Below are 24,055 nucleotides of genomic sequence, written 5' to 3'. Positions count from 1 at the left end.
TAAGTAGTAAACAGAAATAGTTTTGAGAGCTAGATAGCCCAGTGGGTTGATGCAATATCCTTTTACCTCTGGAATCTAGGCTTGAAACCATCTCAGACTGATGAGATAAAAATCTGCTACTAATGAATTGTAAGTAAGATTTTGCATAAAATGGGTGGTTTTGACCCAGATGGACCCACAGAAGGAAACTGCCCAAACATTGGTGCAGATGTTGAAAACTGACTTCAAAGAGGCCATGAACCTTTGTGGTGTCAAAACTGGAGAAATTCCCAATTGTATTGTTGTAGGTATCATTCTGGCTTGGGGTTAAAGGATGCTGCTGGTGCAGTGAAGAGGGATCTTTACTCTCTATCTGACCTGTTCTATCCAACTACAAAGGTTAGTGCTGACATCGGGCACCCAAAAGATGTTACGTTCCTCAGCGTTAATGTCCCTCACCTTTTAAACTACCATAATCGACCATAGTAATGATCTGATGCCCACATAGTTTTATTCATTCTTTCAGGACACATTTCTTTACAGGTTTTCTTTGTTTTATTGATGCTCTCATTTATGTTGATGGCTTGAGTTATTTTTGCTCCTAAACAAGTTTTTTCCTCTTCACAGAGCAGCCTTTGGGTACAGGAAGTTGTGGCCTTGCACTCTTTTGTTCTCCGGTTTGCACCATTAATCACTTGTTAATGATCCATGGTCCCAATTTAAACCCCCGAATGTTTTAGTAGTCTGTTTGTAAGAAGTAAGATGCTAATGAGGTCATTTTGCTTCAAAGCTTACATTGTTGGACCTCAAATACATTCTTCCAATTAGTTATCTCTCAAGCATTTAATAAACTGCAAAAAAAAACTACTGTTTCACAAGTTTTCTGAGAAAAAAGGCCAATGGATTAACTTGATGGGGTTTTGGATACAGTACGATACTATCAAGAGAAATATAAGATTTTGACGAGAACTTTTGTTTGTATAAGATGAAGTATTAGGAGGCAGTTAATTGATTACATAATTTTGGGCTGTGGTTCTGCATTGACATCAGGAAAGGTGTAAAATAAAATCTCTTAGGTTTTTCAAACCACTTCCTTGTTTTGTAATCTTAATCTACAGGATTCACAACAGCAACTCACCAAGGACTCTTTGGCAGCAGTTTCTAAGCCCCTAAACTCCACCACCTAGAAGCACAAGGACAGCGTGGGAACACCAACACCTCCCAGTTATACATCATCCTGATTCGGACATAACATCACTGTTCCTTCACTGTTGCCGGGTTAATATTCTGGAATTCCCCAGTATTCTGTTACCCCTCCCCCACCTCAATGTTTCCTGCCCATCCCTCCCCAACTAGTACAGCCATTAACTTGTCCAGAGCTTTGCCTGGGAATTTTATCTGTTGGTTGTCCTTTTTAAAAACAAAGGCTATTTCAGTGAACAATTGAGATTATAAACCAAAGAGGTGCTTTGAAAAACATAGAGATTTGAGTTTGTACTTTGTACCTTTTCTGATGTGTAGGGCACTCTAAAATGCAAATAATTCTTGTTGAAGACTTTGAACCTTATTGACATCAATATTTTTACAAACCTGTAGTTCAAATATTAGAGCACTAGATGTTCAACAAAGGCTCAATGTTTGAAACTCCAAATCAACAGACTTTGCTCGAACAACTCCATTGCTTTTGTTTGTCAGTTTGGATCTGGTCATCTGAAGAAGGGAAGAAAAACATTGGGAGTAGAATGTGGGACTGTGGCCTCCTCCCCCTTCCCAGAGAACTCAGTGGCACCATCTGACTGGGTGCTTGGCTAACGTATAATACAGCTGCCACAACCAGGGCAGTGACAATGCTAGGGCTGGACTTTTGAGGACAGTGTTGGAGTGGGGGATGAGGAGGCGAGTATTTGAAAATGACAAAAACATTTCATATATAACTTCTCTTGCACATTTGTTAACCTTATACATGTGTGAAATGTGACCTGAGTGAGGGAATATTGTTTAAATGGAAAATGAAACATTTCCAGCTGAAACAAATAGACAATTCACATTTACTCAGTTAAGATTTTAACATAAACCTATAATAGAGCTAGGAAAAGGCACACAGTTGCGTTAAAAACTGCTGTGTGATAGGCCAATTGTGTTAAAGTACCTCGCACACTGTGAATTGTTTGATTGTTGACTTCAGAAAATGCCTGCGGGTGACTCTGTCGAACTTTGCCAGCAGTTCCAAATGGTCAGAGATTCTGGCTCCTCTCTTCAGAAGGAGAAAAGATAAGTTTAAGTCTGATAAGTATTTGCCCTCGCAGCCTGACAAAGCCTGGTCTGTACGATGTGCCAATTCACAAAGGGCCACCACTGGCTTCTCTGTGTGAAGACTATTGTTTTCGAATAAAGGACCAAATTATTCTGCTGTTAGCTGTGGCAGTTTGAGGGGCTTGTGGAATCTGACCTTTAGAGGGGGAATACTGCTGAAAAGGCAGAGCTGAAAGTTTGAAGCACTTTGCTTAAGATGGGCATCATCCATCTGTGATGGATTGCGGAGTTTAACCCTTAGAAATCTCTTCCTGAATCTTTTCACAAAGTGAAAATGTTAAAAAGTTGGGGGAGTGGTGGTGTGGGGTGGGGAAAAGCAATAAATCTTACAGATCAGGTTTGTTTTTTAACTGACCGGCATTCTCTTCCCCCTATCCTCTCCCCATCATAGCACACTGCCCAGCCTGCTCCCTTAGGCTCCATTTCTGCTGAATGCCCTCTGCTAAAATGGACTGATGAGGGTTTTTTTGGGGGTCAGAGAGATCAGTTGATCCTCTTTCCCCCAAAATGTGTATGTCTGGTCTGAACAGGAACCACGCTGGTATAGAGAAGTATTGGGTTTCCTCTGATGCCATTCACAACAAAATAACCCATCAACACTAAGCTCACCCCTGAAGAATGGCCACTTGGAGGATGTATTTGAGGGATTCTGACATCGATTGCGCCATACACCAGTAAGAGTACAATGGGAAGAGAAAGGAATGCTTGCTCATTTTTACTGGTGAAAAGGGGGCTGTAAGTGGAATGTAGTTTGCATGTGGCTTTTCCTTTTTTGGGGGGTTTGCTTGGTGCATGGAGATGGTGCTCACTCACTCAGCCTGTGCCACTGGATTGCTCTCCTTCAAAGTGGTTTGTTTGCTTGTGGAACTGTGGAATGTGTACTTTGGTTGAGGTGTTTAAGTGGACCCCGCTCTGCCATGGTGTGTAGAATGGGCCTACTGTATTGTGTTGTTGCTCCTGTCATTTTGCTTTAAGGAAAGGCTCATCTTTCACTGATGCAATGGATTTGAATTCAACTGCCCTGTATGTTGACACTTGTTTGGGTACATTCAGTACCCAGAGAGTTACTAAACAGGTTTGGAAACATTTGACACTTGGGTGAAGATTCTGTATTCGCAGTGTTATCTCGCATCAGAGTTTTGCACCAAACTGAACTGGACTAGCCACATAAATACTGCAGCTACAAGAGCAGGTCAGAGGCTGGGAATCCTGCAGTGAGTAACTCATCTCCTGACTCCCCAAAGCCTGTCCACCATCTACAAAGCACAGGTCAGGAGTGTGATGATATACTCTCCACTCGCCTGGATGAGTGCAGTTCCAACAACACTCAAGAAGCTCGACACCATCCAGGGCAAAGCAACCCCCTTGATTGGCACTGCATCCACAAACATTCACTCCCTCCACCACTGGCGAACAGTGGCAGCACTGTGTACCATCTACAAGATACACTGCAGAAACTCACCAAGGATCCTTAGGCAGCACCTTCCAAACCCACGACCGCTATCACCTAGAAGAACAAGGGCAGCAGATTTATGGGAACACCACCACCTGGAAGTTCCCCTCCAAGCCACTCATCACCCTGACTTGGAAATATATTGCTGTTCCTTCACTGTCGCCGGGTCAAAATCCTGGAACTCCCTCCCTAAGCGCTGTGGGTGTACCTACACCACATGGGACTGCAGCGGTTCAAGAAGGCAGCTCACCATCACCTTCTCAAGGGCAATTAGGGATGGGTGATAAATGCTGGCCTAGCCAGCAATGCCCACATCCCGTGAATGAATAAAAGAAAGCTACAATCCCTACATGCAATGCCATCCAATACTGAGTAGTATTTAATGTAATAACCGATTTTCATTCTTTGGAACAATGAACTCTTGGCCATCAAAATGGTGCCCTTGGCACTTTTTAAAATAGCTGAGAATTCTTGCTAGTCCCTAACCAAATAGAACAATGGTTTTATAAGGGCAGTTGTTCCCTGCAAAAGCTTTACTGTGTATGCACTGAGTTTGCCATGTTAATGATTAATGGAGTTAAGCCTCAAGTTGAAGTTATGGCGGCTCAAGATAGGATCATCTTGTTTCTATCGGTCCATGTCGGGAAGATTTGAGAGAATCTAATTCTGCAATGGTTTGCCTCTAAATCCATTTTCAAACACTGCAACAATGGTCCCTGCTTGAAGCTTATACTGCAACACAGGCTACTTTTCTAGCTGTATAAATGTTTGTACATGTACTTTGATAGATTTGATTTTCTCCACCCACCACTACTCCCCTCATCAATGGCCAGACTTTCCACTGTTGGCAGGGGAAGGAGTGGTACACTGCATGACTTTCAGGTGAGAGCAGAAGCAAGGGGGTCACAGTAGTAGTGGGTGTGATTGGAATCTGATGCCTCGGTGGGTAAAAGTAATATAGAGTAGAAAGCATTCTTGATCTATCCTCAATCAACTGATTTCATCCAGGGCAACATGCAGTTGGGTTGCCACAATTGGCCTCACTGCTCTTCGGGGTAGGAAGGAGGAAGAAGTTGAGCCCTGCTTCCTCTCTGTCCAATGGGAGGCATCTCCTGCAATGTGTGATGTGTGACCATCAGAAACGTTTCAGGGCTCAAACTTGGTTGTGATGCTTACTATCCCTCACTGTTGGCCATCACACATGAAGAATGGCTAGCTGGGTGAAGTATTGGAGAGCTTTCTGCCTCCTGTGGGATTCAGTAACTTCAGCTGAAGGGAGAAGATGAACGGAAACTAAACCAGTTTCTGGTACTTGGCATTGATTTTAAGATTCTCTCTCCAGAGAAGATGCTGCATTCTACACTGTTCCTGGTCTGGAAACTAACTGCATTTTTGATCTTGAAACTGGCTGTAGACTGACTGGAATCATTCATATTTTGTAAAAGTGCAATAAACAATTGGCCAATGACCAGGCAAACTAGGTGTGTTATGACAGGAAGGATTGGCTCCATTTCTCTCTCAAACACATTTGACTGCTCCTTGTGCACTAACCCATGCAAAACTATGCACCGAATTATACTAGAAATGGTTGTTGTTTTGAGTCTTTACCAGTGCTGCTCTTCAACTGGCCATTAGATGGTGAGCAAGAAGCTGCCCCTTTAAGGGAATGGTCAGCAGCAACTGAGAGCAGTATCCTGTTCTCTGGTGAGTCCACAATAGCTTCTTAACAAGGTGCTGCAAATAGTTCAAACATGCAGCCAATGTCCATCATTCCCCACAAGTAGGGTGTCACACGTGCCAGGTCCAAAATAGGATGTGGGTGGGGAGCTAGGATTGCAGCTTAAATACTGTTCTCTTTTCTACTAAGATACAGAATTAAGTGGATTAAACACACTTTTTTAAGTCTGGTTTTTGGTGTCCATTTGGTGTCAGGAGGAGATATAACACAAGTTAAATGTTTTACTATAGAGAGGGAAGAAAGGAAGATCAAATCGACACGGAAGCAGCTCTCGTACTGCATGTAATCTGAGTTTTTTGCTGTGGTCAACTGATATGTGCCCAGATTGGGCACAGATGATACATTTTGTCTGGTCAAGGGGGGTGCAGGAGATCCACAAAAGGATGATGAAATATAGTTATTTCAACTCTTTCTTGGACTCGAACTCAAGTTCTGTCGAAGGGTCATGAGGACTCGAAACGTCAACTCTTTTCTTCTCCGCCGATGCTGCCAGACCTGCTGAGTTTTTCCAGGTAATTCTGTTTTTGTTTTTGTTTTGGATTTCCAGCATCTGCAGTTTTTTTGTTTTTATTTATATATATATATATATATATATATATATGATGAAATATAGTGATGAGCAAGATGAAAGTATTGTCACAATTAATTTGTGTGGTCTGGTATTTCATAAAGAAACTGCAGAAAATGTTGATTTCAGCAGGATTTTTACAGACCTGTTGATTGACCAATTGATTTTGTATTCTGTGAATGGACTGAGGAATTTGAGCTGACAATGAGACAATTTAATGGCTTCTTTACAGAGAAATCTAAACTTCAAGGTGATCAGTGTCATTTTAGGGACCCCAAGGATTTGTGGATAAAGTAGTTAACCTTGTTCAATGAACTTTGTTACTAATTTAAAGGAACATTGTCATTTCACTGGGGAGGGGAAGGAATTATATACCAATACACTGGATATGGATGAGCTTTCTCAAAACGTGGAGGGCTTCTTAAACATCTGGACAAGGGGAAGGGAAGAACTGAGTGAATTAGAGCAAGGTCACTTAGAAGTGAAATCAGGCAGCACTTCACAAAGTGAAGTGGAAATCTGAAACTCCCTCCCCCAAAAAGCTGTGGATGCTGGGACAATTGGAGATTTCAAAACTGAGAGTGGTAGATTTTTGTTGGGCAAGGAGATCTAGGGACATGGAGCTAAGGCTGGAGTTGAAATCAATAGTCTAATTCAGAAAGAGCACAAGGATGACTGGTTTGTGAAATGGAGAAATGACACAGCTGCAGTAGGTGATTTTTGGAGTTTGGGACTCTGAGGCACATTGGGGAAGAGCAGGGAAACCTTCACCATGGCTCCTCCAACACCCTTCCAGCTGTCCTCCTGGACTCCACACTACACAAACTCCAACTTGTCCAGAACTCCAATGCCTGCCTCCTGTCCTACATTGTCCCATGTTCTTGGAAACCTCCATTGGCTCGCTGACCCCCAAATGCATTTAATTCAAGATCCTTGTTTACTTTTACAAGATCCTCCATGGCCTCACCCCATCCTGTCTCTACAGCCTCCTCCAGGCCTATGTGCTAACCTTGTGCTCTTTCAACTCTAGCCCCACTCTCTACCTTGGGGGCAGAAGCTTCAGTCATGGTCCCACAAAATGGAAAACTTTCCCCAAACACCTCCATTGCTACCGCTTCACACCTTCAAAAAAAGCTAACTGTTTGACTAGACTTTCAGTCACCAACCCCTATCCTATCTCTTCTATTCCTGAGGGGACTTGGTAGGGTGGATACCTGGAAGATTGTTGTTCCTCTTGTTAGGAAGACTAGAACACGGGGACACTGGTTTTAAAATAGGGGGTCTCCCTTTGAAGACGGAGATGAGAATTTTTTTGCTCTGAGGATCATTAGTCTGTGGAATTCTCTTCCTGAGAAAACAGCAGAGGCTGGGTCACTGAATTTATTCAAGCCTGAGTTAGATTTTCAGGAGCAGACAGGAAAGTGGAGTTGAGACTACAATCAGTTCAGCCACGGTCTTATCAAATGGAGGAGCAAATGGCCTCCTGCTCTTAAGTCCTATGTTTTGTTCCTATGTTTCAGTGTGGATGTTGCGACATTTTAGCAATGTTAAGTCATCTTAGGTGTTCCTTTTGCATCATGTTGTGATTTTTGTTTTGCTTTCTTCCTGCGACATTGTTGTTCTGCATGTGTGTGTGTGTGTGTGTGTGTGTGTGTGTGTGGCAACATGCACACATTTCTTGCTTTCTTTCCACACCAGAGGCAAAACAATTGGGTAATTCATCAGAAACAGCAGCCACTCTCTAACTTCACATGGGGACAATTAGCTGGAGATCAGTTTGAGATAATCACGCAAATAATCCAAAGTGACAGTGCGTTTACTCATTAATCTGTTAAGTAACTTCATGTACTGTTTTGTTTGAACAGAAAAAAATGTGTTGAATGAATAGTGCTACAGAATAACAATACAGCTCAATGACCGCACCAGTGAAGGAACAAAAAAGGAATCATATGATGAGTAGACAGTGCAGATATCTCTCAATTTGAGACTTATCATTGTGTGTACATTATGTGCTTTTTCAAACTTTCTTCACTTTCCTGAAAGTGCTGACTCCAAATGTTGCCAGCCCTCAGATACCTCATCCAAATGACCATTCATCACGTGCATGAGGCTAGCTATTGAGTGAGCAGCTATTCAACTGAAGGTGGTATCACAGCTGAACTCAATCTGTCCTCACCTGGTGCACAGTTTCAGCAGGAAATACAGGCAAACGATCAAAAGTGGCAATCTGTCTCGAGAGCCCTGAGACACTGGATACACTTGGAGCATCGCCATAATCGCTTTAGCTGAGATAAATGCACCACAAACCAAGGATTGAACTTGGAACCGTGCTGGTCCTTGTGGCTCCTCTTTATCGATTGTACCAGTCGAAAAGATTTGCCAAAATGTTGCCCCTTGTTTGATAGATTTAGAAATGCGGATACTGTTTGGATGTCAGATGCTGACGAGGTCAACTCTGGAGAGGCTCAGTGGCGAAGACTTGTGTGTTCAATAGCCTATTCACACTCTGTCTAGACTCATCAGTCAGCTATAGCTCAGTTGGTTGCACTCGCCTGTGGGTCGCAAGGTTCTGGGTTCACGTCCCACTCCAGCATTTGAGGGAAGAAGAACAGTGGAGTTCTCCCCAGTGTCCTGGCCGCTATTGATCCCTCAATCAATGTCACATAAAACATATTATCTGGTCATTATCACATCGCTGTTTGTGGGGGTTTGCTGTGTGCAAAATAGCTGCCGCATTTCCTAAATTACAACAGAGACCACATTTAAAGTACTTCATTGGCTATAAAATGCTTCAAGATGTCCAGTGGTGGTGAAAAGCGCGATATAAATGCAAGTCTTTTTTTCACACACATGAAGACTAGTCAATTGAGCAAGCTCTGAAAGTGCTGTGTATCAGAGCCTAAAGGAGATCCTAAGATTATAAGAAATAGGAGCTGGCCATTTGGCCCCTCAAGCCTGCTACACTATTCAATAAGATCATGGCCGACTGGATTGTGGCCTTAACCTTCCTGCTGACACTCCATAACCCTTGACCCCCTTGTCAATCAAAAATCTGTCTAACTCATCCTTGAATATATTCAATGACCCAGCCTCCACTGCTTTCTGGGGGAAAAAGAATTGCAAAGATCAGCAACCTTCTGAGAGGAGATATTTCTCCTCATCTATGTCTTAAATGGGAGATCTCTTATTTTGAAACTGCTCCTTAGTTCTAGGTTCCCTCACAAGGGGAAACGTCCCCTCAACATCCACCCTGTCAAGTCCCCTCAGAATCTTTTATGTTTCAATAAGATCACCTCTCATTCTTCCAATAGGCCCAACCTGCTCAACCTTTCCTCATAAGACAACCTCTTCATCCAGGAATCAGACAAGTGAACTTTCTCTGAACTGCTTCCAATGCAAGTATATCCCTCCTTAAGTAAGGAGACCAAAACTGTATACAATACTTTAGGTGTAGCCTTGTACAGTGGTAACAAGACTTCCTGACTGTTACATTTATATTTTATTATATTTATTTTATATTTTATTGACAATAATATATATTAATGACTTGGATGAGGGAAGTGAATGTACTATCGCCAAGTTTGTGGATGATACCAAAATAAATGGGAAGGCAAGTGGTGAGGGTGACACAAAGAGTCCACAGAGGTATGTAGACAGGTTAAGTAAGTGGGCAAAAGAGTCGCAGATGGAATATAATATGGGAAAATGTGAGGTTATGCACTTTGGCAGGAAGAATAGAGGAGCTGAATATTATTTAAATGGAGAAAGACTGGAGAAAGCTGCAGCACAGAGGGATTTGGGAGTCCTTGTGCATGAATCCCAAAAAGCTAACATACAAGTTCAGCAGGTAATAGGGAAGGCAAATGGAATGTTGGCCTTTATTTCAAAGGGAATGGAGTATAAAAATAGGGACGTCTTGCTAAAACTATACAAGGCACTAGTTAGACCACACCTAGAATACTGTGAACAGTTTTGGTCCCCTTATCTAAGGACAGATATACTGGCATTGGAGACAGTCCAGAGAAGGTTCACTAGATTGATCCTGGGTAGGGAGGGATTTTCTTATGAGGAGAGGTTGAGTAGGTTGGGCCTGTACTCATTGGAGTTTAGAAGAATGAGAGGGGATCTTATTGAAACATATAAGATCCTTAGGGGGCTTGACAGGGTAGATGCTGAGAGGTTGTTTCCCCTTGTTGGAGAGTCTAGGACCAGAGGGCATAATCTCAGAGTAAGGGGTCACCCATTTAAAACAGAGATGAGGAGGAATTTCTTCTCTGAGAGCAGTGAATCTGTGGAATTCTTTACCTTAGAGTGCTGTAGAGGCTGGGTTAAGTATATATCGAGGATTATGGGGAAAAGGCAGGAAAGATTGAGGATTATCAGATCAGCAATGATCTCATTGGAGGAGACTCGATGGGCCGAATGGCCTACCTCTGTTCCTATGTCTCATACTCCATCTCCCTTGCAATAAAGGCCAAAGGAGGGAGAGAAAATTGGAGAGAACAGGAAATAAGTAAAGCTGGATATCAGGTGACTGAAGAAAAGTGTAAACTTGCTCTACCACATGGTGTGCTGGCTCTCACAGTTGATGTATTTTTTTTCCCGGCAGTTTATTTGTACCATAAGCCACTGATGAACTATTTATTGATTCAATAACCAGTGTGGTTTGAAACTCGATAAACAACTCGTGATGGTGGCTTGATAAAAGAATCCACCTTGTTGTTAGGGCTACACCAACACACATTCCAATGCTACTTACAGTTAAACCTTTATAAAAACCTTTTCAAAGGGTGTTTGCCAGTGGAAAAACAAAAAAAAAGGGCTTGCTGTTCCGTAAATAAGCCAACAATGGAACTTTTGCATCTGAATGGCGACTGAAAATTCATTTTTGTATCTGTGTGGGGGGACGGAGACGGGAGGGGTATGTTGTAGGTTGGAACTCTCTATCCAATGTCAGCATCAAGCACTCTCCCATTAATATAGAGTAAGCACTATCAGTGTAAAACTCTGTTTTCCTTGCTCCATTAATGGGCTTCAGCCCCCACCCCAGCAGAATACCTCACGGTGAATTTATTTGTACACACCCATAGTTATAGACTCCCTGAAGGAGATTACCAATTACTGCTGAATTAGGTACGCTTTGGCCCATATCTGTAAGTGTGGGTTGAGACTGCCCCAAATGACCCTTACAGCTGAGAGTCTTTCAGATTATCAATTTGATAAGTGAAAAGGCAGAGACACAATAGAAATTCTAATTTGTACTGATTATCTAAGAATGCCTAACATACTGATACCAAGTTCTTACCTGTGCTAGAATGCCTATGCTAAAATAATACAGATCAGAATTTGGTATGAGATATTTTAACAGTCGTGCAAGAACAATGATGATTGTGATTTGTACTGTGAAACCTTAAATTGTGCTTTCTTTTCTAGCTTTCTTATTCCTAATCTGAACCTAAAAGAATCCATTGTTTATCCAAGAAACATGCTTGAATGCTCATTGGGCAAATGTACTAAATGGTGCAGTACTGAGTCATCTGGACCAGGAAAGTCAGAGGTTCCTGGTCTGTGATAAGTTCGCTGACCTCGGCAGCAGTAATGTTGGTATTGGGCTCAGTGTCCTTTGACTGGGGAGAAGAGACATTAATCTGGATTTTCATTGCCGATCCAGTTATTCCCGCTGGTAAATTCATGTGTGTGGATGTCCAGTGAAAACTAGACTAGGCTTGGCTATGATGTTCCCTCCTCCTCCAACAGCTGATATTTTCTATAGCTTCGCTATACCTTCGGTCAGTACCAGAGAGCTAGCTATGCCCATGGAGTCATGACCCAGTGTGAGTCCATTCACAAGAACAAAGGAGCAAATAGCTCACTAATTTTCTCCTCGTCTTCTCTCCCTAAACCAGTGATCCTTACAAGGAACAAAAGCAGAAAATGCTGGAAATCTTTACAAGGATGCTGCTCACCCAAGTGGATATGATTCATGTGTGACAACAGCTTGCATTTATGTCTCACCTTTTAATGTAGTAAAACGTTCCAAGGTGCTTCACAGAGTGATTATCAAACAAAATTTGACACCAAGTCACAAGGTGATATTAGGGCAGATGACCAAAAGCTTGGTCAGAGGTTTGTTTTAAGAAGCATCTTAAGGAGGAAAGTGAGGTAGAGAGGTGGAGAAGTTTAGGAAGGGAATTCCAGATTTTAGGGTCTAGGCAGCTGAAGGCAGAACTGCTAATGGTGGAGCAATTTATTGCTCAAGGGGCCAAAACTGGAGAAGCACAGCAATCTTGGAGGGTTGTAGAGCTGGAGGAGGTTACAGAGATGGAGAGGGGTGAGTCCAGGTGTGAGTGTTGACAGTGACACATTACAGTTTAATATCATCCTCATTTAATATCCACATTTGCACTTCCAGTGGGTATTGCTGGATAATGATCAATGTGAGGAATTGTGATGAATTTTCCCTTCCCTGATCCAGAAGCAGAGTCCAGTTGTCGCATCCCTGCTGACCTGGCTGGTCTAGGCTATGTGGCTTAATTACTCATTGAATAAACCCATTGGCTAGCATGGGGTAAACAGAAATATTTTCCTGGAAAGTGACAGAGCAACATGTTTGAGTGGTCAAAATAATTCTGCAGGCAAATGGTTTACGTTTTCTCAGCATTTCTCACTGGTCTGTTGAATCCCATACCTCTTCCGCTAGTCTATTATTTTCTATATTTGTATATTGGTATACATTTTGCCAAATAGATCAATTCATGCTGTCTGGTACTGTACAATTTATCTGTCCAGATTGGTGTTTATTAAAATGGCTGCTCTTTTCCCTACACAATGGAACTCTCAATTGCTGAGAATTCAGTGGTTGCATTTTGAAGTTGCTATATGGACTTTAAATAAATACCCCTCTGCCACCATCCTCTGTATTTCCATTAAAAATAGAATATGAAAAGACAAATTCTTCAGCATAGCCTCTACTTACCTTGATATAACACACAGCCTATCACCAAGGGTTGGGAAGGAAACCAGGTCAAAATAATGAAATACGTACTTTTTTATTTAGGAAAATCAATTTTTTAACATAGAACTTATAGCACAGAAACAGGCCATTCGGCCCAACTAGTCTATTTTGGTGTTTATGTTCCCAGAGCCGTCCCTAGGGTACAGTAGGCAACCACCCCTGGCCCCACATTTCGACATCATGGTGTCAGATGTAATACAGTTTGTAGTACATACCAGCTGATTTGCTGTCTCTTGCACTCTGAGCTCAAAATGAGTGTTTACTGGTGGATATAAGTGAATAAACGAAGCAGGTATCCCTGCTGCAAAACTCAAAAGGGTAGAAGAGAAATATTAAAACCACATGAACTAGACAAGCACCAAGATGTAGCTTGGCTGGTGTTGAGAAAGGTCCTCCCCGTCAGATCCTTCCTACACGCCAGGAGTCTCACCCCCTCTGCACGTTGCCCTCGAGGTGGCTGTGGTGGGGATGAGGCCATTGTTCACCTCCTTGTGGAATGTGCCTTTGCAAAGAAGGTCTGGAGAGAGGTGCAGTGGTTTTTGTTGAGGTTCATCCTGAGCAGTTCTGTGACACAGGCCTCTGTGCTCTACGGGCTGTTCCCAGGGACACACACTGAGACAAACATCAACTGCAGCTGGAGGATCATCAACTCGGTGAAAGATGCTCTTTGGTCTGCCCGAAACTTGTTGGTCTTCCAGTGCAAAGAGTTGTCCCCGACCGAGTGTTGCAGACCGGCACATTCCAAGGTCCAGGACTACGTGCTGAGGGACACTAAAGCTTGGGACAGCCGTTGCAAAGGCGCAATGGGGAAAGGTCGCTGTCTATGACCTTTCTGCCATAGGGCACCGAGGGGCTGGGAACTGTTTCGAGCTCCTCAGGCTGTATATCTCACAATGAAGATATGCATTGAATAATAATTGTACTATAATTGTATTGAAGCACCTCAGAGTGCAACATGATGTATGTCGATAACTCCAATCCCATTGCACTGGCTGACTGTCTGTAATGACCATATTGAAATGACTGTAATATTCATTGATTGTATTGATGCACCTCTTGATCCATGTGTAAAAGTTGAATCTGATTGCACTTTTTGTGATGGTGATTTAGAAATGTTTTGTAATGTTCTTCCAGATATTTTATGAATAAAGTATTTTTTCAAAAAAAAACCCAAATGAACTAGGATAAATCCCTACCAAGGCAGTGGGCTGGGCTCAGTAGCTGGTGCTCCTTCACACACATGCTCAGCCCTACTGGAAAACTTTGACAGAATTCTGCGCGCAACAGTGTTAACTTGCACTCATTTGTGAAATTGTGTGTTAGAAAACGATTTTTAAATGATCAGTTGAAATCTGAAAGTATTCAAATGAAGTAACTGACCTGAAACCACGTTAATTGCAAACATTTGCTTGCTTGCAACCGTAGAAACTGCGAACAGCAACTGTTCATCTGACATCATTGGTGTTAAACCCTCATGGATCAGTGATCAGCTAGCTCCAAAATGTGCTCACAGCAAGTGCTGGCCTGTTTAAGCACTCTCAGACATTGTTGTTGGAAATTAACTATCTGTGCTGTAGCTAGTTATAGGGACTTAGAATGTTTTTAGAAATTAACTAAGTCTAATTAACTCAGCAGCTCGCACTTGGAAATTTGTCCCTGTTGAGTGCATGTACCAACAATTAGTATTGGCCAGCATGGTAGTCCGTCTCCCAATTTCCAGTATCGCAGGGTATGGAGACATAGTTAGGCAGAATATAGATATTAGGTAGAATTCATATATAATTAGGACCCTATACTTTAGAATTGAATAAATGGTTACAATTTGTTAATAGGCAGAATGGGGCTAAAAACTTTTTTTTGCCCATTTACACACACATGGACACTCTCTCTCTCTCTCTCTCACTCACTCACTCACTCACACACACACACACACACACACACACACACACAAGAGTTCTGAATTTAAAGACAGTTGAAGTACTTCTGTGTTTAGAATTAAAACAGAATTTTAAAAAGCATTTTTCAGACAGGTACCAAAATATGGACTAGTATTAAGACTAGTGGGGCAACTCATCCCCCACCTACAGCCAACCCCCAAACCACCACCCCCCCCGCCCAATTCTCCGATGCCAAATCCTGCATCCAATCCTACAACCCCACCCCCGCACAAATATCCAAAACCTGCCACCCACTACGCCTGTCCGCATCTCCTCAAAGTCCCAACCCCCACCCGCGCCCTATACACCACCCCCTCTAACACCTCACCCCTGTACTAACCCCCTCCCTTGTACTGCACAAACACCCAAAACTCACCACACACTGTACCTGACCGCCTCTCACCAACCCCCTCCTACCCCCAGTCCTTGACACCCCCCCCGCCCCCCCCACCCCCCGGGAAGGAAAGGGGGGAGAGAAAGAGGGAGGGAAGGAAGGAGAGGGGGAGGGAGGGAGGGAAGGAAGGAGAGGGGGGAGGGAGAGGCGAGAAAGGGATGGAGGTGGTGCCATGGGCTGACACACAGCCCCACGTAGATAGTTCTCCAGCAGGCCTGAGGGAAAGCAAAAGGGTCCAGGCCATCAGAGTTGGGTGCTGGGTGTTGCTGGCTTATGGCAGAGGAAGTGGGATCTGGGAAGAACTGGGGCTGGTTGGGTGTACTGCAAGATTGTTGATGCATTGGATGATGCACATTGCCCACCAGCTCCTGGATCTCGGCGATGAGGTACTCAAGAACAGCGGCCAAGTAGACGGGCTGTTAGGGAGGGAGTTCCAGGGTTTTGACTCGGCATCAGTGAAGGAATGGTGAGTCAGGATGGTGTGTGCCTTGGAGAAGAGCTTGCAGGTGGTGGTGTTCCCATGCATCTGCTGCCACCTTGTCCTTCTTTGTGGTAGAAGTCACATGTTTGGAAGGTGCTGTCAAGGAGCCTTGTTGAGTTGCTAGCTTTTTTATTTCATTATATACTTATAAATTTAATTCCACTGCACTGTCATTTCTCAATGGTGCTGCATTTACCTTGTCACTCACATTGACTATTTCTTGACTGCACCACCTACCCCAGCCTTGGCAAAGCGCCCCTTGTTTTTCCCCAGAGTTGGTGAAGGTCTATTCCCAAGTGCTTCCAATTACAAATGATCGCCTCCAAACACAGAAGATTGCTTCCACAACCTTGACAAGCCGTGATGGCTTTCTAGTGTTCTTGATTGTTTTTAATGAATCCTGTAGTGTAGGATGATGTTTCCAGACACTTCGATACTCGTTCCAAATTACACCATTTGAAGTCAGATCAGCAGTGATTGCTTATGAACTTTTATAAACGAGGAATCAATGTCAGATTTTTCAGGTAGGGAAGGGCCTAGCCATCAGAGGAAACTTGCCTGAAAATGTTACAGGGGCCCCACATAGTGTGATTTGTCCCAGGCCCTGTACCCCCTGCCCGCAACCCCCCCACCCCTCACCCAGGGATGGTCCTGTATGTTTGACACGAGCCTTCTCCCTCCCCTCTTCATCTAATCCCTTGCTTTCTCCCTCATGTGTTTATCCAGCTTCCCCTTAAATGTATTGATGCTATTCTCCTCAATCACTCCTTGTGGTAGCAAGTTCCACATTCTGACCATCTCTGAGTGAAGAAGTTTCTCCTGAATTCCCTATTGGATTTATTAATTCTGTATTTATGGTCCCCTCGGTCTGGTCTCCCTCACAATGTCTTCACCATGTCTACCCTTCTGTAATTTTAAAGACTTCTCTGGTCACCCCACAGTCTTCTCTTTCTAGCGAAAAGAGCCCCAGCCTGTTCAATCTAACAAAAACATAAGATAAAGATAACAACAGGAAGCTTCTACTGATGGAATGTGGTAATTTTACATAAACACAACTTAGTCACAAGCACAAGAAAGTTAATTGTTTATGTCATATGGAGTTAGACTTCAATTTCACGATGATGTACATCATGTTCGAGCACAGACTTGGAGCACACAAGTCATTATCATGGAGAATTTTGGAAGATAGTTTGTTACATGAATATAGAATAGGTTAACCCATTCACTGCAAAATGTATTACTACATTGGACAGTGAATGGGCAATGAATTTGAGTGGGGGTGGGATAATACAGCAGGTGGCCACATTCAGTGATAGTCGATGCAAAACCTATGCAAATCACATTATCACCCCTTTTCTTTCTTCATCGAGCCTGTGTGCAGTGACTTGCCCAATACACCTGCAATGCCATTGTATAAACATGGACTGAAGGTCACCCTGTATCTTGAATTCTGGGCAATGGGGCATGGCTCTGTGATGATATGATGGTTGCTTTCTGGACTTCTGACCACAATTTGAGAAACCTGGGAAGACCACGATGGGTGTATACAATGTTGCTTCAGTGCTTGGTTTCAGTAGTGCTTGAAGGCACTTTTACACTTGCGCTAATGGCACTAGGGTGTGTGCTGCATCCATGGCTATTGGCACACTGATATAAAAGGTCTCGAGTTCTGTAATGCCACTGAAGATCTGAATTTTTCTGGATCTTGAAACCTGCTATTGAATTTTCCACTTTGTTATAAATGTGCAGAGCCTGTTCTATTGGGTGTTTCACGTTATGGTGCACATTGTCCAATTTGCATGTGTGAAAGTTATGGATGTCCACAAAACCCTGGTCTCCCTTTACAAACTAGCCTCTAGTAGACCTCCAGGTGGAGTGATAAGAGGACCTCCCAATGCTCTTGTTTTCTCCAGCTCTCCTGGAATACTGAAGTCACTTCGCCTTTAATATTTCATCAGCTTTGGGAAATGTAAATAGTGGAGCATGAGAAAGCAAGATAGGAAATTAATAATACCTTAAAATATACCCCATTAAAATGAGGCCTGGCTGTTTGAGTAAGTGGATCAAGTGATGTATGTGTTGTTTTGCCAAGGAAGTCCCAGGTTTCTCTGCTGAGGTAGCTGATCCCAATCATTATTGCATTTGAAGCACTAAAGTTGGCTTCAGCCTCCCTGGACTAGAGAGAAGAAAATTCAATCAGGGTCTCTGTATGTGATCACCAAACACTAACTCCTTCAAGAAAATGCGCACGTGAGCATCCAGTGAGGACAGGCTTAATTCAGACATTGTGTTTGCCTTTGTCAAGCAATCCACTCGGACTTGGTTTCCAGGATTACACGTGAAGAACAGTCACTTGGGCAAGAGCTGAGGGGCTGCAGTCACATTGGAATCCACACCTCAGCTTAAATCAGCACCTTCCAGGAAGAAAAGGGGAAATCTGGCAGGAGGGGGTGGGGGGTAGAAAAAACCCCAACACTGCAACTACTGTACTTGGCAGCTCAAACACATCAACAAGCTGTTTACACATGCAGCCGCCAGGTCTGAGTGCTGATCCTTGCTAGACTTAAACCCACAGAGCTGCTGTCATTTGCATGATGTGGCCTGGCTGTTTTCTACAGAAAAGAGTTTGTGTTGGTGCAGGCAGGTTCTGCAGTTGCAGGACTCGTTCATCCAGTCCAGATTTGGATGCCAATGACATCAGATATTACTGTAAATAAATAGGAAAAACAGCCAGGAGTACCGGCAAACAGAATGAAAACAAAGAAAATATTCAAGGCTCATCAAACCAGACCTTATAAACACTGATCTCTTTGCCCATCCACACCCTCCCCCACTCCCCCAATATGGAACACTTTAAGCTGTCAACCATAGGTCTCATCAACTATGGAAACTTACAGGTGGCTTATCCATCTAGATCTTATAAGGAAAGCTCAATAAAGGAGACAATTGGAAAAAGAAAGCCACAGTAATCTGTCTGTTACAAAAGCTATGATGGTTCTATTATGGTTGGAATGTAATGTGGAGTATCACTCCTACAGATTATACATTTATAGGTTCAATGTGAGATTGTGTTTGCCAAGAATATCAAATTGCAGGGCTCCACCTGCTCTGGGCAGCTGTGATTTCTAGGCAGGTGCTTGAAAATGTTCATGCAGTCCCTGCTGGTTCCTTCAATCTCAGTAACCTGTAAAAGGAAGTGCTTCTTGGCTCCAAAGCTGATGAACATAGGTTCTGAAGAAGGAAGATATCATCTTCAGGGGTTGTGCCTAACAATGCAGAAGAGCTACTCTTTTGAGAGCAGGATATTGTGGGGGTTAAAAACATGAGGGAATATGATCAGTTTTCAGATGGAGGATCAAACATAACCTAGAAAGTCCAGGTTTGATTCATTGTCTGTGGTGAGTTAACCAATCTCAGCTGGTGTGGGGATGAGGCAACTACAACTGGCCTTAGGCTTGGCCTAAATAGCCAAGTGGTTATAGTACTGGGTTTGTAACCCTAAGATCAAGAGTTCAAATCTCACAATGGCAAACTATGTAACTTCATCTCAAACAGATGGAAATGGGTTTGTACTCAAAAGAGTTACAATTGGCCTTAGATCATCTGGGTTAAGGGAGGTTTAAAAAAAAATCTGCCAGAGTTCCTGTTCCTGATTTGTGTGCAGTGGCCCTTACTGGAAAGTGGGGCATGTGTGAGGATCGGATCATGCTCAATTGTGATGCTCCTCCAACTGAATAGCTTGATGAGGTTCACAATCCAGACTTCAGCATGCAGAAGAACCAACTGGGAAAAGAACTGGAGCTTTTGGAAGAGTACTTGGGCATGGGTTACTGCTTCCAGGAAAGGAGGCAACATGAAAAAATGTGCGACAAGAACATTAGCTTAGATTTACATTTCTCTTTTAATGGACAGCCAAAGAAGGATGCATTATGACCCATATGAAATAGGAGCAGAAGTAGGCCATTCGGGCCCTCGAGCCTGCTCCGCCATTTATTAAGATCATGGCTGATCTGTTTGTGTTTCAAGTTCCACATTCCCATCTACTCCCGATAACCTTTGATTCCCTTGCCTAGCAAGAATCTATCTATGTCCGCCTTAAAAATATTCAGTGACCCCACTTCCATCGCTTTCTGAGGCAGAATGTTCCAAAGTCGCACAACCCTCCAGAAAAAAAAATTCTCCTCATCTCTGTCCTAAAAGGGCAACCTTTAATTTTAAAACAGTGCCCCCTAGTTCTGGACTCACCCACAAGAGGAAACATCCTTTCCACACCCACCTTGTCAATACCATTCTGGATCTTATATACTTCAATCAAATCACCCCTCACTCTTCTAAACTCCATTGGAAACAAGCCCAGTCTGTCTAACCTTTCCTCATAAGACAACTCGCTCATTCCAGGTATCAATCTAGTAAACCTCCTCTGAACCACCTCCAACACATTTACATCTTTCCTTAAATAAGGAGACCAAAACTACACACAGTATTTGAGATGAAGTCTCACCAATGCCCTGTATAACTGAAGCATAACATCCTTACTTTTATGTTCAATTCCTCTCATAATAAAGGATAGCATTCCATTGGCCGCCTTAATTTCTTGCTGTACCCGCATACTAGTTTTTTGTGACTCAAGCACAAGAACACCTAGATCCCTCTGCGCCTCGGAATTCTGCAGTCATTCTCCATTTAAATAATGCTCTGCTTTTTTATTCTTCCTGCCAAAGTGAACAACTTCACATTTTCCCAAACTATATTCGATCTGCCAGGTTTTTATCCACCCACTCAACTTATCCACATCCATCTGCAAACTCCTTATGTCTTCTTCACAACATACTTTCCTACCTACCTTTGTGTCGTCTGCAAATTTAGCTACCATGCCTTCGCTCCCCTCATCTAAGTCATTGAGGTAAATTGTAAAAAGTTGAGGCCCCAGCACAGACCCCTGTGGGACCCCACTGGGACCCCACTAATCACATCCTGTATCAGGTGGGGTGAACACAAGTTTGATCAGAGGTGATTTTCAAAGGGGTTTTCAAGATAGAGAAAGGTGAAGAGGTTTAGGGGGGGAATTTCTGAGTGTAGGGACAAAATGATGAAGTCACGGTGACAATGGTGGAGTGAAAGTAAAGTGGAATGCACAAGAGGCCAGAGGGGAAGCAATGTAGAGCTTGGGAGTACTGGAGGGGTTAGAGTTAGAGAGGGGTGAGGCCATGAAGGGCTTTAAACACAAGGGGCTGAATGACCTACCCCTGTTCCTGTGGAGGTGAGGATGAAGAGGTTTCAGGAGAGGTTAGTCATGGAGAAAGGAAGTTGGGGATGGGGAGGGTTATCTTCCCTTTCCAGAATGATCCTGGAGTAGACAGCAGTTTATGTAGCAGAGTGTGTGGACCAATGTAGCGCAGGATGTAGTCCAGCCAGATCTGGTGATGAATGGCTAAGGCAGTTATGCACCAGATACACTCATGATCTTGGAGTTGAGGGAGTGAAGGTGGAGGAGGGTGGGAGAGAGTAAAGATTCTGCTGAGGACAGAGGCATCAAAAGGCAGAGATGGTGCCCTTGTCAATGGGCCCATTCAAACCCCCTCTTTCCAGTGGCACATGTATAATTTGCACAGCCATAGACTCTCCCTTCATTCTTTACTATTCGAGACATATAGTTATTGTTAAACTATCTTAAGCCACTTTTACACCAGTGATTGTTTAGTTTGGATTCTGAGAGATCACTGCCTGTGAACTGGCTCCTGAAATCTGCATTGCTAAATTTGTCTTTAATCTTGGTGGCATATTTGTCAATAATTCTGCTGCCAGGTAAGAAAACCAGGTTCAGTAGAATGCTGTTGCCAGCTCACAATCTCCTGGAGTCCAAATTAAACAAGGGGCAGTATAAAGGTGCTATAATATTGCAGGAGCCCTGTGTTGGAGACACTGGCATCCTGCAGTGAGGGCCTCATGCAACCAGCTCCAAGCCAAATGTAAAACTGCTAGGACTTGTTAAGGGGAGCTGCTGGAAAGTCCAGGACTGAGCAACCGCCTGTATAAAAGTTGTTCAAGGAGACTTGCTGAACCTCTCACTGATCCTCCCAACAGTCCAGGAGAAAAAGTAACACTGTTCACCCCAACTTGTTGCATTCCAGATGGCATTCCCAGTAAGATGGGAGCCGGAGTGCTCCATGGGAGTTATATCTATGACTATACTTTTCCCTGTCCCCTTCAATATACATTTCTTTAAAAGGAGCTAATCAATGTAGCATTAAGTACTTCTGGTGGGAGTCTATTTCAGATATTTGCCACTTTGGAGGTCGGGAAGATTTCCTTTTATCTGTTCACATCTACATTTATCTGCACTTTTTCAGGGCTGAATGTTGACTCTCCCCTTCTTCATCCTGTCTTTCCTGCCACCTGAGAACATACAAATCCTTTTTCAGAAGCGTTACTTTGAGATGCTCCATAGCTGCTTTTACATTGCTGCTAGTTTATTTCAGACTATAGGCGACAGGTGTCTGTTGTAATCTTAAATCTGGTTCCCTTATCCAGTGTCGTGGGTTTTACTGCTGGTAGAAGAACTAGATTTAGTAGTGTTTCCTTTGTACGTGAGGATAATGGCACCAACAAAGAGAGTACAAGTGGATAAGTAGATGGATGGATTGATAACTATGCAGGCTGACACATGACAGACATTGTCTACCCACAAGTCTCCCATTGCCATGTTTCTGGGGGGAGTTTCTCCTATTGATCCTTGCATCTCTCATGTCTTGCCTCCACAAAGGCACAGCATTGTGGTTCAAATTCCTTCACTCCTCCTCTCTATGGTCTCAGTGGTCAGGGTTTGCCAAGAAGCGATGACTAAGTTGCATTGCTTCAAGCAAATCTCCAGTATGTCCTTGAAGAGCTGTTATCCTGCAAGATACATCACCTTCAGGACTGGAGGGGGGTGAAAGTTGGAAATAAAACGATGTGGAGGGATGAGTCCACCACAAGCTTTACTTCAACATGGTGAGAGAATCCATCAGAAGATTTACCTCAAAATGTTGGGGGAGTTTTAGATATATTGATGCCTGATACATTTTACTTTGTTATATCAACTTGGAATAGCCCAGCCCCTTTTAACAGTGGCCACTTCCAGTCCCACCAGATCTTGGCTTGTGATAGTTGTGTAGGATCTCCATTTGGAAATCCAGATGTGTACAGCTTGAGGTTGCAAAGAACTTAAAACTGAGCATGCTCACAAGCTACATCTTTCTCCTCATTTAACCCCCACATGTTTACATCCCTTGATGCTGACCATCTTCACAATTATCAACCCACAGGATGTTTACTGACCCTTCCCCAACAGCACAATGTTCAACATTTTTTATTGTGAAATTTGTCACGAGTAGTCATCAATTTTTTTTATTTGTTCATGGGATGTAGGCATCACTGGCTAGACCAGCATTTATTGCCCATCCCTAATTGCCCTTGTTCAGAGGGTATTTAAGAGTCAACTACATTGCTGTGGGTCTGGAGTCACATGTAGGCCTAACCCTAATGCAGATTTCCCCCCCAAAAGGGCACTGGTGAACCAAATGGGTATTTACAAGAAGTGCCAATGGTCATCATCAGACTTTTAATTCCAGATACAAACCCAGATCCCCAGAGCATTACCCTGGGTCTCTGGAATACTAAACAAAAATAGAATTACCTGGAAAAACTCAGCAGGTCTGGCAGCATCGGCGGAGAAGAAAAGAGTTGACGTTTCGAGTCCTCATGACCCTTCCACAGAACTAGAGTTCTGTCGAAGGGTCATGAGGACTCGAAACGTCAACTCTTTTCTTCTCCGCCGATGCTGCCAGACCTGCTGAGTTTTTCCAGGTAATTCTGTTTTTGTTTTGGATTTCCAGCATCCGCAGTTTTTTTGTTTTTATCTTTGGAATACTAGTCCGGTGACAATGCCCCTATGCCACCGCCTCCCCAATTGCTGGCAGAGGGGCGATAGCATTCTATTGAAACTCTTTTACAAATGAGTGCTGAACTTACTAAATCAGGAGCACACGGTCACTGTTTGTGCTATTTTACCTTCTATTATCTGTCTGTCATCTGAACTTTGAGCCATACCAATCACTGATCCAAGTCCAAGTGATAATGAAAAATGATTTTGGTTTCTATCTGTAGTTCTAGACTCAGCCCAAATTACATAATCCCTG

General features: G+C 43.2%; 1 protein-coding gene and 1 long non-coding RNA gene across 3 annotated transcripts in view; one reads left to right on the top strand and one right to left on the bottom strand.

The window, feature by feature from the left end:
* erbb3a (erb-b2 receptor tyrosine kinase 3a) overlaps window positions 1-24,055 on the top strand; it is a 135,678-nt gene that overhangs the window by 35,876 nt on the left and 75,747 nt on the right. The gene's annotated exons all lie outside the window — the stretch shown is intronic.
* The window catches only part of LOC121273242, a 106,023-nt gene continuing 83,565 nt past the window's right edge, over window positions 1,598-24,055 (bottom strand). Inside the window, exons 3-4 of the long non-coding RNA XR_005941967.1 lie at window positions 2,129-2,233; window positions 1,598-1,689 (exon numbers count right to left, since the gene is read on the bottom strand). This is a non-coding gene — a long non-coding RNA (uncharacterized LOC121273242). The remainder of the gene's footprint in view (window positions 1,690-2,128; window positions 2,234-24,055) is intronic.

Source organism: Carcharodon carcharias, chromosome X (genome assembly GCF_017639515.1).
Source record: "Carcharodon carcharias isolate sCarCar2 chromosome X, sCarCar2.pri, whole genome shotgun sequence".
NCBI classification, from domain to species: Eukaryota; Metazoa; Chordata; class Chondrichthyes; order Lamniformes; family Lamnidae; genus Carcharodon; species Carcharodon carcharias.
The sequence above is the reverse complement of the archived record's forward strand: the minus strand, read 5'-3'. Positions and strand labels throughout refer to the sequence as shown.